At 42.3% G+C, this 15923-nt stretch overlaps 1 protein-coding gene across 1 annotated transcript in view; it reads left to right on the top strand.

Annotated features, from left to right (window-relative positions):
• The window catches only part of LOC126335605 (uncharacterized), a 32854-nt gene that overhangs the window by 15266 nt on the left and 1665 nt on the right, over window positions 1-15923 (top strand). The gene's annotated exons all lie outside the window — the stretch shown is intronic.

Below are 15923 nucleotides of genomic sequence, written 5' to 3'. Positions count from 1 at the left end.
AATAGAATGGCCTCTGTAACTATTTGCTTTGCTCTGTTTTTTTTGATCATGTATTAATGCACATCCTCTCCCCTCCCATGTTGTGTTGCTCTTGAACATCAGAATGAATGACTTGGGTGTGATTCTGTGAGAAGGACAGCTTTAACGGTGCGTATTTTGTTTGGTTTGTTGCTTACCTAACTCTCGTAGGTAGACAAACTGCGTATTGGCTTCTGTCTCGGGTTCTTCGGCCGACGTTCATCTGCTGATTTTCCTGACGTTTCGCCAGCACGGGTGGCTGGCACTGTCAAAGCTTCACCCTCCATTGCCGGTGGAGGGTGAAGCTTCGACAATGCCAGCCACTCGTGCTGGCGAAACGTCAGTAAAATCAGCAGATGAACGTCGGCTGAAGAACCCGAGACGGAAACCAAAAGGCGGTTTGTCAACAAGTGGCCACGAAAGCCTTAACAATTTAGTATCTCACAGGTACACTGGCAAAGATGCACTAGTAGTGGGAAAGTATACAGGGGATGGTGGCAGGTTTTTCCCCTCCGGTACAGGGATGAGCAGAGTGACCGTTATGGGTGCACCCCATTTTTCACCACTCAAGATTCCGGACGGCTGAGAGTATGGACGAAACTTATGCTGGCTTCCGTCAAGCATCTTGCAAGTTTAACGAAAGGATGAGGAATATCACACATTAAGTCACTAATCCGTTCTTTTCCAGCATCGTCACAGCTAGGCCTACATTACGACCATTTTTTAAAATTGTTTACCGAATACATCTCTAATTTTTCCGATTTTCTTGTGCTTTTCATTTCGCGAGATGTATATGGGATCAGTAGTGAGCCCCTCCGTGATGCACAACGCCTGTCTTGTAACCTCTACCAATGGAGTTTCCTGAGAATCAATGTAACGCTCTCGCGCCATCTAAACGATCACATGACGAAACGTGTTACTCTCCGTGGGATCTTCGCATCTCTTCTATCAGTCCTAGCTAGTAAGGATCCCAGCCTAACGAGCAATATTCAAGAATCGGTTGCACACACCAATTTATTCCCGTATGAGTTACATTTCCGTAAGATTCTTCCAATGAATGTGCCTGGTGTGTGATTTTCCTACTATTAGTTTTTTGTAGTTACTCCACTTAAGGGCACTCTGGATAGTTACTCCTAAATATTTTACTGTAGATACTATTTCCAGCAATTTGTCATAAGTATTATTGTTGTATGGAGTGAATTTCGTTTCCTATGTATGTGCAATATGTTACATTTATTTATGTTCGGGATCGACTACCAGAGCCTGCACCATTCATCAGACCTCTGCAGGTCACTTCGCAGAGGACTGATGAATGGTGTTGGCTATGGCAGTTGACTCTGAACATAAATAACTGCAACATATTGCACATACGTAGGAGAAGAAATCTACTAATGTACAGCTACACTACTGAGAACAAATTTGGTGTAAAGTAATACTCTATTTATTCAAATAATGCACTTTGGTAATTTTATACATTAAAAGCATAATTTAAAGTGCATATTTGCTTAATGATCTATAAATGTCGGGGAAATTTACCTTTAATTGTAAATAGCAACTGGAATTCTTATAGAAAATGCTATGACACCATTAAATTGCAGTAACTCATCCAGTGGGACAACATGCTGCTTCGAGTTTCCTCCATTTGTTCAATAACTCTCTGCAACATCGAAGTGGCTTATGTAATTTTGGATCCTAAATTAAGATAAAAATTTCTCACCATTTCAGGTAGGACAACTCTGAAACATCTATGACGATCCTTCCAGTAGAGAGTGCAGATCTCTAATGATTCCACTCAGACAATTGGAATAAACACAAAAGAGGTGGTGGTAGAGGGAACTTTACTTCCAACTCTGTTTAAGAAATCCTACTGGACTAGATATAAATGGTGGAGAGGAGGGGGAGGCGGAGTTTGACCTTCATTTTCCAATTTATCCTTACATGTTGTAAAGTGGCAGATTGAATGAACGTCAGTTTCGAGCCTTACATGAGAGATTTTATAGGTTGTAACAAGTATATGAGTATGTCACCTGATATACTTCGGCAATAATGAGCAGATTTGCCTATTAAAATGTACAGTATTTAATGCAAAGGGATGACACTCAATTCAACGGTATTAACTCACCGAACCCAAATCCTGCATGTCAATGAAAAAAAGTTGAACAAAGCTACTGGAGGAAACGTTTTAGTTTAGGGGCAGAAGCGAGTTGCGCCATCATCGCCCGAGTACAATGGAAAGCTTTTAAATAGGGGTTGGTGACCCATGGCGACGCTCCAGATGATACATCGAGGAGAGCAGGTAGTGGCCCAGCGCTGCTTGCTAAGGAGAAATTCTATAGAAAACTGTGTTGGGTTAATTTCCAGAAGGATACAAACAGACCAGCGATATATTTGATGACATGAAATGCCCGTGGTGCGCTTGTGATGTACATGTGTAACTTTTAGGTGCCAGGAGCGGGCACAGAATGTCATATTGGCTGGAATAAACTCGGAATGAGTAGAAAGAGGCAAAATGTCGACGCAGTTTGAAGGTAGGCCCTTTGTGATTGGCAGAGGTAGTTACAAGATGAAAGGAACGCTCCCATTGGTCTGCAAAAGCTGTGGCGTGAAACACGAAAGGACACAGCTGGGGGACGCTTTGCTACGAAAGACTCAAGACCAAAAACTTCGGGGACTCTCCTCTGAACCAGCGTCAACTGTAGAACAGGGCGTTCACTTCGGCTGACATTCAGCTAGAAATTAGCTGAAGAGTCCTTGAGCTCCAACAGCAGAGAAACGAAACAGCCAAGTAGTTAATTGTTCTTGCGAGAAATGAGAGGGCATTGTAGTATACATGCTGCTCCACCTATGCATGTGCATATCGCCATATTTCCAGACTAGGGATGAGTGCATGTTCTCTCGCCTAACAAGAAACATAGAGACAGTTTCTGTTGATAACATCAGTAAAGTAGTTTTTATAGGATTTTCAGAGGGTGAGAGGAGCCCTGCAGCCGACAGATCAACACAGCTATGATAAATGCCGCTTGCAGAGGCGTAAACATGTTGGTTCACTAGCTTGCGTCCACTGTGAACTCGAGCAACCGTGAGTAATCTTTTGCTCACCTTGTCACAAAAACTAACCATCCTCCATTGACTTGATTGTCATCCTAAATAGTACTGAACTTAGAACTGGAATTGTATAATTTGTAATAATATAGGCCAACTTCATCTTGTAGAGAACCTTCTACACTCCTGAAAATGGAAAAAAGAACACATTGACACCGGTGTGTCAGACCCACCATACTTGCACCGGACACTGCGAGAGGGCTGTACAAGCAATGGTCACACGCACGGCACAGCGGACACACCAGGAACCGCGGTGTTGGCCGTCGAATGGCGCTAGCTGCGCAGCATTTGTGCACCGCCGCCGTCAGTGTCAGCCAGTTTGCCGTGGCATACGGAGCTCCATCGCAGTCTTTAACACTGGTAGCATGCCGCGACAGCGTGGACGTGAACCGTATGTGCAATTGACGGACTTTGAGCGAGGGCGTATAGTGGGCATTCGGGAGGCCGGGTGGACGTACCGCCGAATTGCTCAACACGTGGGGCGTGAGGTCTCCACAGTACATCGATGTTGTCGCCAGTGGTCGGCGGAAGGTGCACGTGCCCGTCGACCTGGGACCGGACCGCAGCGACGCACGGATGCACGCCAAGACCGTAGGATCCTACGCAGTGCCGTAGGGGACCGCATCGCCACTTCCCAGCAAATTAGGGACACTGTTGCTCCTGGGGTATCGGTGAGGACCATTTGCAACCGTCTCCATGAAGCTGGGTTACGGTCCCGCACACCGTTAGGCCGTCTTCCGCTCACGCCCCAACATCGTGCAGCCCGCCTCCAGTGGTGTCGCGACAGGCGTGAATGGAGGGACGAATGGAGACGTGTCGTCTTCAGCGATGAGAGTCGCTTCTGCCTTGGTGCCAATGATGGTCGTATGCGTGTTTGGCGCCGTGCAGGTGAGCGCCACAATCAGGACTGCATACGACCGAGGCACACAGGGCCAACACCCGGCATCATGGTGTGGGGAGCGATCTCCTACACTGGCCGTACACCTCTGGTGATCGTCGAGGGGACACTGAATAGTGCACGGTACATCCAAACCGTCATCGAACCCATCGTTCTACCATTCCTAGACCGGCAAGGGAACTTGCTGTTCCAACAGGACAATGCACGTCCGCATGTATCCCGTGCCACCCAACGTGCTCTAGGAGGTGTAAGTCAACTACCCTGGCCAGCAAGATCTCCGGATCTGTCCCCCATTGAGCATGTTTGGGACTGGATGAAGCGTCGTCTCACGCGGTCTGCACGTCCAGCACGAACGCTGGTCCAACTGAGGCGCCAGGTGGAAATGGCATGGCAAGCCGTTCCACAGGACTACATCCAGCATCTCTACGATCGTCTCCATGGGAGAATAGCAGCCTGCATAGCTGCGAAAGGTGGATATACACTGTACTAGTGCCGACATTGTGCATGCTCTGTTGCCTGTGTCTATGTGCCTGTGGTTCTGTCAGTGTGATCATGTGATGTATCTGACTCCAGGAATGTGTCAATAAAGTTTCCCCTTCCTGGGACAATGAACTCACGGTGTTCTCATTTCAATTTCCAGGAGTGTATTTAAATTTGACATTGTTGTGTTCAGTGTAGACAACAGCAGGAAGAAAAAGATCACAAGTCACTGCCGTGCTCCTCGTTTGCCAGCAATTCCTCCAGAACAGTCTGACGATTCTCAGAACGCGATAGTGTTTAAGGTGCTTTTCGTCCACCATCTAAAACCTTTACACTACTAGGTCCAGCAAAGACGTATATAAATCTTACAAAACCTGGGGTCTGTCATGTTGGCTGCCATAGCGGCGAAACTGGAGACACTATACGCTTGGTATTTCATCCTTCTTCAGCAACTGTAGTCGTCTATCATTTGTGGTACGGTCTTATGGGACCAGACTACTAATGTCATCGGTCCCAAAGCTTACGCACTACTTAATCTAATTTAGTCTAACTTATGCTGAAGACAAGACACACACCCATGCCCGAGGGAGGACTCGAATCTCCGCCGGGGGGAGCCGCCCGAACCGTGACAAGACGCCTGAGACAGCGCTGCTACCACACGCGGCAGTCTATAATGAGATAATATGTAACCAGATACATAAAAGAAATTTAATTACTTTACCGGTTTTGGGCAGATAGTGCCCTTCGTCAGAATTTGATATCTATCGTATTATTTGCGAGTGTCCATAATAATGTGCATGCAGCAAAATGCAATGGTACTAAAAAATATGCAGGAGCAATAACTAATAAAATACTGAATCCATTAATACAGTAAGAGCTCTTACATGCCTACATGTAGTTCACAGTGTTTCTTATTTTTCTTTGTAGTTATCTTCCTGGCACATATGTTTTTCTCTCTACCTATTGTGAGTGTTCTTTTTAGAGATGTCCATGCTTCAATTGAATTGCCTACTGAGCTATTCATTATCGCGGCAGCTGTAGCCTCAGCGATCTTCAATCGTATGTCTCCAATCCTTATTACTCCCGTATCTCCTTTGCCTGTCGATTTTTTCTGACTAATCTGTTAAACTTAAGCCTGCTTTACATAATTACTAAATTTTTGATCGGAATCTGTGTCTGCTTCTGGGTATGTCATACAGTCCAATATCTGCTTTCGGAATTTCTACCTGACCGTGATGTAATTTATCTGAAATCTTCTCATAGATCCCGACCTTTATCGATTAAACCTCCTCCTCTTGTATTTCATGCATAGACTGGGATTTATTCCAGAACATAATTATTACTTCTTCTCTCTCATTCCCACTACGAAGCTCATTTGTTCCTGCAACCATTTCTTCTATTCGTTCCTCTAGAACCTAGTTCCAGTCCTCCACGACTCTTAGATTTTCATCTCCCTTTACATACTGATTTACCCTTTCGTTTTCCTCATATACTCTCTCTCTCTCTCTCTTCATACTCTGCTTGCGACATCGTCATATATACCTGAACTGTTGTCGTCGGTGTTGGTTTTTTGTCGATTCTGATGAGAAAAACCCTATCAGTGAACTGTTCACAGTAATTCAGTGTCTCCCAAGCCTTCCTTTTCATAACGAATCCTACTCCCGTTCTACCATTTTCTGCTACTGTTGATATTACCCTGTATTGATCTGACAAGAAATCGTTGTACTCCTTCCATTTCACTTCACTGACCCCCACCATATCTAGATTGAACTTTAGCATTTCCGTTTTCTGATTTTATAGCTTTCCTTACACATTCAAACTTCCGACATTCCACGTCCCGACTTGTAAAACATTACCCTTCTGTAGGTTATTCAATCTTTTTCTCATGAGCACCTCCCACTTGGCAGCTCCATCCCGGGGATCCGAAGTGGAAACTAGTCCGGAATCTTTTGCTAATGGAGATGACATCATTGCACTTTTTCAGTAACAGGCCACATATCCTGTGGATACTCATTATGTCTCTTTAATGCAGCGATTTGTATTGCCCCCTGCATCCTCATGTAACTGATCATTGCTGATTCTTCCGACTTTTAAGGCAGTTTGCCACCCCAAGGGCAAGAGAGTGCCCTGAACCACTGTCCGCTCTTCAGCCTTACTGGAACTGTTGATAATCTGTACAGGAGTAAGATTACGCCAGATGAGAACATCACCCCACACCCTCTGCAGCTACTTCTAAATTTGGGAGAATATCTTTTCTAGGGAACCTGTCGTACGCCTTCGCCAAAATCCTTCAAAAAAACGTTACAAACACTATATATTGGTCGGCTAACAGAGTGCAAAACGAGCGGCTATTTATGTAAGGCCTGCAACATTTCCTGTATGAAGACTGTAGACAGTGGAAGTTCACTGATACGGTGAACCATAGCGTTGAAGTAACGGAACGGGTGACAGGAGAAAGCATGTATCACGGAAGTACTCGTAATTCATCTGTGGTAGATATCATACATGATACTAAGTACATAGCGTTCTAACTGAAAATCTAAATAATTAAGTATGAAATGTTCATTCATCAATTCCTGGGAGAGTTCCATTTTGAGATAAAGTCTACTGAATCTTTCTACTAACCCTTTCACCTTTCCTGTTTATCCATTGAAGACAACAAAAATGTTGTCAAAATATCGATAGTAAAATAGGACTTGTTTGAAATTCTCTTTGCTATTATTGTAATAGCGACATTCAAGACAACTTACTGAAACGTCGACGATGAAACGTGCTAAAGAGTTACCCGTAGCCAGGTTGTCGGTTTATCTATAGCATCTGTCACTAAACGAAAAATAATTATGAGCCGTTAGCAGCTGTGGGATGCAACACATTCCATTAGTCTCGTATGAGAGCAATTGATTAGTTTATGGGAGCACTAGCTTCAAATTTTTTTCAATCAAAGATAGGAAAACACTGCTAGGTGGAAAAACGGCACTAGTGATTAAATCAACTAACTATTTTATGAGTTTTAATTTGGGCATGTAACAATGAGACTTTAGGATCAATATTTTCATTTTTGCCGCCTCATCAGGGCAGAATTAATCTCCTTTGACACTGGTTGTGTTGGGTCAGTTTCGATCTCACGATGTTGTTCTCGTTGTTGTTGTTGTGGTATTCAATCCTGAGACTGGTCTGATGCTGCCCTGCATGCTACTTTGTCCACTATAAGTTTCTTCATCTCCCAGTACCTGCTGCAACCTACTGTACATCCTTCTGAATCTGCTTCCCAAGGCTGTCAGTAGTTCTAGTGCAATGTTGTCTACTCCCGGAGCTTTGTTGCGACTCAGGTCTTTCAGTGCTCTGTCAAACTCTTCACGCAGTATCATATCTCTCATTTCATCTTCATCTACATACTCTTCCATTTCTATAATATTGTCCTCAAGAACATCGCCCTTGTATAGACCCTCTATATACTCCTTCCACCTTTCTGCTTTCCCTTCTTTGCTTAGGACTGGGTTTCCATCTCAACTCTTGATATTCGTACAAGTGGCTCTCTATTCTCCAAAGGTCTCTTTAATTTTCCTGTAGGCAGTATGTATCTTACCCCTAGTGAGATAAGCCTCTACATACTTACATTTGTCCTCTAGCCATCCCTGCTTAGCTATTTTGCATTTCCTATCGATCTCATTTTTGAGATGATTGTATTCCTTTTTGCCTGCTTCGTACCGCATTTTTATATTTTCTCCTTTCATCAATTAAATTCACTATTTCTTCTGTTACCCAAGGATTTCTACTAGCCCTCGTCTTTTTACCTACTTGATCGTCTGCTGCCTTCACCACTTCATCTCTCAAAGCTACCCATTCTTCTTATACTGTATTTCTGTCCACCATTCTTGTCAATTGTTCCCTTATACTCTCCCTGAAACTCTGTACAACCTCTGGTTTAGTCAAATTATCCAGGCCCCTTCTCCTTCAATTCCCACCTTTTTGCAGTTTCTTCAGTTTTAATCTACAGTTCATAACCAATATATTCTGGTCAGAATCCACATCTGCCCTTGGAAATGTCTTACAATTTAAAACCTGGTTCCTAAATCTCTGTCTTACCATTCTATAATCTATCTGAAACCTGTCAGTATCTCCAGGCTTCTTCCATGTATACATTCTCCTTTTATTATTCTTGAACCAAGTATTACCTATGATCAGGTTGTGCTCTGTGCAAAATTCTACCAGGCGGCTTCCTCTTTTATTTCTTACCCCAATTCCATATTCACCCACTACGTTTCCTTCTCTCCCTTTTCCTACTGACGAATTCCAGTCACCCATGACTATTAAATTTTTCATCTCCCTTCACTATCTGAATAATTTCTTTTATTTCATCATACATTTCTTCAATTTCTTCGTCATCTGCAGAGCTAGTTGGCATATAAACTTGTACTACTGTGGTAGGTGTGTGCTTCGTATCTATCATGGCCACAATAATGCGTTCAATATGCTGTTTGTAGTAGCTTACCCGCATTCCTATTTTCCTATTCATTATTAAACCTACTCCTGCATTACCCCTATTTAATTATGTGTTTATAACCCTGTAGTCACTTGACCAGAAGTCTTGTTCCTCCTGCCACCGAACTTCACTAATTCCCACTATATCTGTCTTTAACCTATCCATTTCCGTTTTTAAATTTTCTAACCTACCTGCCCGATTAAGGGATCTGACATTCCACGCTCCGATCCGTAGAACTCCAGTTATCTTTCTCCTGATAACGACGTCCTCTCGACTAGTCCCCGCCCGGACATGCGAATGGGGGACTATTTTACCTCCGGAACGTTTTACCCAAGAGGACGCCATCGTCATTTAACAATATAGTAAAGCTGCATGCCCTAGGGAAAAATTACAGCCGTAGTTTCCCCTTGCTTTCAGCTGTTCGCAGTACCAGCGCAGCAAGGCCGTTTTTTTTAGTGTTACAAGGCCAGATCAGTCAATCATCCAGACTGTTGCCCCTGCAACTACTGAAAAGGCTGCTGCCCATCTTCAGGAACCACACCTTAGTCTGGCCTCTCAACAGATACCCCTCCGTTGTGGTTGAACCTACGGTACGGCTATCTGTATCGCTGAGACACGCAAGCCTCCCCACCAACGGCAAGTTCCATGGTTCATAGGGGTAGGTTGTTCTTGTTAAAGAACTGTAATGTTTTGCGACACAGATAGTTTTGTATAGCAGTATGGAAGTAGTTTCTTTACCCATCCGTTACTTATCGTTAATACTTTTTAATGATAAGTGATGAACATTTTTTAGATTTCATACGAGAGGCTTTCTCTGTGAGCTCATTAGTTCTGCAAGCGATTTTAAACTTCTCGTCTCTAGTGCATGGGGAAACGGCCGTGGCGATTATCTGATCCAGAATTAGGAATGTCGCTAGTTTTCTGTCTAGATTACTTTGGATGCAGTGTTTCAGACCCTTATTTAACAATTGAATTTCTTTTTGGTCAAAGTCTGTGATAGAGAGATTAAGCACTCTCTCAGGAAGCAAAAAAGACTTTCAATATGAACAGTCTTTCTTAGGTGTAGGGCAGTAAATATATCTGTAATTATTTAACTTAAGAGAGTAGGTGAGAGCGATCAGTTGGGCAGTATCTTAAACAGCATGGTTGACAACTTTCGTTAAAACCCCCAGTTGGTAGTAACAGACAAGCTAAACTGCCGATAAATAAACTTCTCGCGAAAGTAGGTTATCTTTTTCTTTATATAAACACCTAATGTGGCTTGAAATGAGGAATCTAAGACACTTAAGAAAGTCTTTATTCGGACGTTAGTCCTTAGATTTGCGTACAAGTAGAAGGTAATGAGATAATCACAAAGACAGTTTGTTGAAAATTATGTTCATCGTAGTTTTCATTACTTTTAACTTACATTTAAATGCTGTGATTAATCGCATTAGTTACCTCCCATTATCTGTGGTATACTTAGAGAAAGAGGTGAGTGGTCTTAGATATACCACCACTCGTAACAACTAAAGCCCGGTGATTTTTGATAACCGGTGCAGGTACAAGACTACACAAGGTTTCAAATGTTCGGCAAAAGCCAAGTGGCGTATGACCTGTCCTTTTTGTTCAATAAATGTTCACGGAGTCTCGTCTTAAACATACAGTCCAACAGCCTCATCAGCTATTTCTGAATTCTTACGAAGTCTTTCGTTCGATTTAGCCAAACTGCTTCAAAACTTCAATATAGACGCTGTCTATTCGTCGGCTAACAAGGTGCAAAATCGCTATATTCATAATGAATAGCCACACACGTAAAAATGTAATGGTTATGAGATATATACGAGTGACTGCAAAGAATATGATGCTGCATACATTAGACGAACAGGCAGTGTGTTTAAGACAAGATTCCGCTAAAATTTATTGAACAAAATCTCAGGTCACACACCACTTGGCTTTTGCTGAACATTTGAAAGCTAACCACCACCATCCCTCGACTTTAAATAATTTGAAAGTACTTCATTCGCGAAAACTGGTCACAAACGAAAATTAAGACTTTGCTGCAATTTAAAACTGTATTAGTTTTCAAAATATGGAAGACTTTAAGCACAAGTCACACACCTTATTACTGTTATAATGCAATTGTTCTATAATATTTTTAGAAGAATACACTTGGCTTGCATATTGGCACTACTGATAAAATCGGTATGTTAAGCAGCACTTGTTAAGTTCACAACTGTATTCCTTCAGTTTCGTCTGTAATATGTTATAATGATATTAGCTCAATAAACTAAACTATACAGAAAGAGAGGAAATTTACTTTGGGATTCAAGTGAGTGAGATGGGGCAGCTACTTGGAGTGTGTCAGCTTCCCGAGAAAAATGTAATCCTTTCATCCGCTCAGTAGTACTTTGTAAGGTTTTTGCCTCATTAAAGTAACCATTACAGAGAGAGAGAAACATAACTTTGATGTGTGAATCAGAGAGATGGTGCCATCCACTAGGGATGTCTGTTACTGGAGGAGGTGCCATGTACTAGGGAAAGTAGCCTTCGTTTCATTCCATCTGCAATATATTACCATAAAATCAGAGAGAAAGCATACCAGGTGAAAATGACAATAATGTAAGCTGCTCTGAAACTATCATAGTGCCTCTACAGGTTATTGCTTTTAAATTCAGAGGAAAGACCTAACTGCGCGAATCCATTCTGTAACTGAAATGCTCATATCAGTACCGAAATCACACTACCGAAATTGGAAAATGTTAGCCTATGAGGTACCTATCAGATGTTTACCAAACTTCGTGGAGGTGTTCATCACAAAACGGGTGTTTCTTGATTGAATTTCCATTCGAAACTGTTGCTGGCTGCAGCAGTCAGTTCAGAGTCGCAGAGCTACATAAAGTTAGGTTGTTGATGCACAAGCTAATACGTGTCACAGTACCAATATGAACTTGTTTGTGTTAATATCACTATTTTTCATGTTAAAAAAATTGGTCACACGTATATATATCTAAATAACGCTCGTGTCCAAAGTAAGGTTAAAGTGTCTCCGTTTCTCCAGCATTATTATACGTCACGTAGTGCACTCAATAAAAGACAAGGTCTCTAGACTACGCAGACAATCCACATAGAATGTAGTCAGCACTGTAAGGTTGTAAGTCTTGAACGCTGAAGCTCAAAATAAATCAAACTTCGTTAAACCACAAAATAAATGGAATATCAGAGCGAGGATAAGTCACAAAAAACAGTACATGTTCTCACAACAGCGCGTGAGGAAGCTGACAGAGTTCGGAAAACCACGGAAGTTCGAACTGCAACTCAACGCCGAAAAAATTCTGAAGTGCAGAAAGCACACACACATAAAACTAAACTGAAACAGGCAGGCGAGGCCAAATAGGTGCGTAGACTGACATAAATCCTACCTCATTCACGGTCCCAAATTCAGTCATTCCACCCATGTCTCTAAACGTCTTTATACAGCCGTAAGTTGCACTCTCTATCATTCGGCCCAGATTATACACCAGTACAGTGTCCCAAATTCTATAATCATAAAAACACGAAATTGCAAGTACACACGCACACTTTTGCGCTGCTTAAAATTAAGTATTGCCGGGGGTTGTACGGTTAATAGTGCACTCACAGTTTACAAAAAGGTAATTACGATGGCAGGACAATTTCACCAAGTGCTTAATATTTTGAAAGAAACATGGCACTCGATCTTTTTTGAAATGAACTGTTCGTTCCGTTAGTGCAATTAGTTTTATCATAGATTCAATACAATTTGAATTAAGGCCGATTTTGGTAGTGTATATAATCACTGACTGGAATTAACCTGGTAAATGACGAAAAAATTACATTGTAAATACTGTGATTTGTGAATCAAAAGGTATAGTTACTATGACTGTAGCAGGCTTCCCTTGTCAAATAACTTCGTTTTAGGATGAAATTTTCACTGTGCAGGAGAGTGTGAGCTGATATGAAACTTCCTGGCAGATTGAAACGGTGTGCCAGACCGAGACTCGAACTCGCGACCTTTTGCTTTTCACGTGCAAGTGTTCTACCGACCGAGCTACCGAAGCACGATTCACGACCCTTCTCGCAGCTTCAGTTCTGCCAGTACCTCGTCTCCTACTTTCCATTTTTCACAGACGCTTTCCTGCGAAATTTGCAGAACTAGCACTTATGGAAGAAAGGATATTGCGAGGACATGGCTTAACCACAGCCTGGGGGATGTTTCCAGAATGAAGTTTAGAAAGCAGGAGTCGAGGTACTGGCAGAATTAAAGCTGTGAGGATTGGTCGTGGGTCGTGCTTGAGTAGTTCAGTCGGCTGCCGGCACGGTAGCTCAGCGTGTTCGGTCAAAGGGTTAGCTACCCTCTGCAATAGAAAAACTGAGTGGACGGGTGTCATCGGACGTACGCCCCAAACAATTTCAACAAACAGTATAGAACAAAATGAGATAAAAAAGGTTCGGTAGATAACTTGCCGGTGAAAGGCAGAAGGTCCCGAGTTCGAGTCTCGGTCACAGTTTTAACCTGCCAGGAAGTTTCAGCTTAGTTTGATACTGATTCTGCATGTATTCGACATTTCTCAGTGAGTTGTTTAATTAGTGACAAAGATTCTTGTATCTCCACATGTGTTTTGATGAGATCCTTAAAGTTGACATTATGATTAATACTGTACCATTTTTTATCAAATTAATGAATTCGTAACGATTTCCGTGTTACATTTTTATTCGACCTCATCTATCTTTAGTGATCTGTACAAAAGCTGTATAAACGTGCGCTTATTGAATAGCACGTCACGCTTTTTGATATGAGATGCTATGGATCACTGTAAATTTTTTGGTGTTCTGAACCTGAGCATAATTATGTTGAAATTACAATAGCCAGGACGCCATCTTCCTTGGTGGTAGCTCCCCAAGGGTATTACCCCCAACTTCTGGCACTAAATGTACTTGACAGGCCCATATGCACTGACAGTTTCCTCCTTGGAGTTTCGCAGATTAAGGGACACGTTGCACTTAGGTGCGAGCATTCTGTGCGTAATGTTACACCCTGTGTATTGCGCAGTATCAATCGTCATTCTTTTTGCTGTTTCCTCAAGTACATATGAACTTCAGCAAACAATGGGGGATCTCATAAGAATATGTTTTGGAATGAAAGGCGTAAAATGTGTTATAATGAAACAAGATCAATGTGTCAAAAAATATGAAAAGAAATTTGTGGGAAGGTTAACACTGAATTCATAAACCCAGTTCTGAATCTATTAAGAACTCGAAGACAAAACTGCATGGAGAAGGGAAGAAATAAACAGAAGTGTTCTGATTCTCTGAAGTGCTTCTTTCAAAATACCAGACGACTGAAACAATACCCCTCCGGTATTTCTGAAAACTGAAGTTTACTTTCGGCGTATATATTACCAATTTTGATTTATAGCAGTGGAAGACGGACTTTAAATGACAAAAGCATTAGAAAAACTATGGTGATCAGGCCGGCTGCTGTGGTCGAGCGATTCTAGGCGCTTTAGTCCGGAACCGCACTACTGCTACGGTCGCAGGTTCGATTCCTGCCTCGGGCATGGATGTGTGTGATGCCCGTAGGTTAGATAGGTTTAAGTAGTTCTAAGTCTAGGGGACTGACGACCTGAGATGTTTAAGTCCCACTGTGCTCAGAGCCATTTGAACCATCTGAACCAGTGATCAGTACACAGCTCCATAGGCAGTGGTTGGACATTAGGAGGCAGAAATGGGGTAGGGGACAGTTTTACGAAGACGGTCGTGGTATGAAGAAGATATGAATAAAGAAAATGGGGATGCAGAGGAAAAACCCTTGTGGGGTAACGTGTAATAGTCCAAATTGTCGTTACTCCGTTACGTCGTTAGGGAAAGACACTTAAATTATCAGTGCATGCTTTACACTTGCGATCGCCTTTTACAAGAGCCTGAAAACTATTTTTACGGATAGTCAGAAAGGGGCGGAGAACCTACTGACCATGATTTCCAATCTCGAAGTCCACATCACTTTTTGTGCTCACTAAGAAAATGTTCCTACTTGCTATTTACTCACAAAGATAATTATCTATGACTATAAATAAAAGTTTTGAGTTTTAACTGGTAGCTGTATGCTGTAAATGTTTTCTCGCAAAAAATGTAAGTCTTAGTATTCTATCCGATATACCTAAAGGAAGTAATACAATTAACAGTTCAGAGGCGACCACACGACAAGTTCCACGTAAAATGGTCTATCGCCCTGGCTTATTACCAAAAGTTAATTGCTCCCCTTAAAAGTGTAGAATAATCTCTCTACTTGCCACGCGGTTTTGTGAACATGACTAACGGCACACTGCGGAATCTAAGTGATCCAGAACGGTGTACAGTCCTCTCGAGTTCACTTCCTACTTTTATCGAAAACGAATTCAAATTTGCCCAGCTCTATCGTCATACAAAGCACAATGGACGCAGGCCTTTGGCTGACGCGAGCAGATTGACATCTCGGTGGAAGTGCCCCTTCTCACTGACCCTCTGGCCGAATTTACGTTATGTGCGCTGTGGACCGCTAAACAGAACATCAGCTATCAACCATGTTAGGCACAGGTGGCAGAATCTAAATGATCCCCTCTCAGACACATATAATATCTCTGTCGTTTTACAATTAACAATCTTAATTTTTAAATAAATAGAGTTCAGTTTGCTTTAGTTATTGAGAAAGTTGTAGCTCGATTGGATTAAAACTTTGCCAGCTACAATTTTTAGAACAAAACCGACAGTAGAACATGACCTCTGAACTGCCTCTTTAAGATTTTAAAAAAATGGCTCTGAGCACTATGGGACTTAACACCTGTGGTCATCAGCCCCCTAGAACTTAGAACTACTTAAACCTAACTAACCTAAGGACATCACACACATCCATGCCCAAGGCAGGTTTCGAACCTGCGACCGCAGCGGTCACGCGGCTCCAGAGTG

This window comes from Schistocerca gregaria, chromosome 2, assembly GCF_023897955.1.
Source record: "Schistocerca gregaria isolate iqSchGreg1 chromosome 2, iqSchGreg1.2, whole genome shotgun sequence".
Lineage (NCBI taxonomy): Eukaryota > Metazoa > Arthropoda > Insecta > Orthoptera > Acrididae > Schistocerca > Schistocerca gregaria.
The sequence above is the reverse complement of the archived record's forward strand: the minus strand, read 5'-3'. Positions and strand labels throughout refer to the sequence as shown.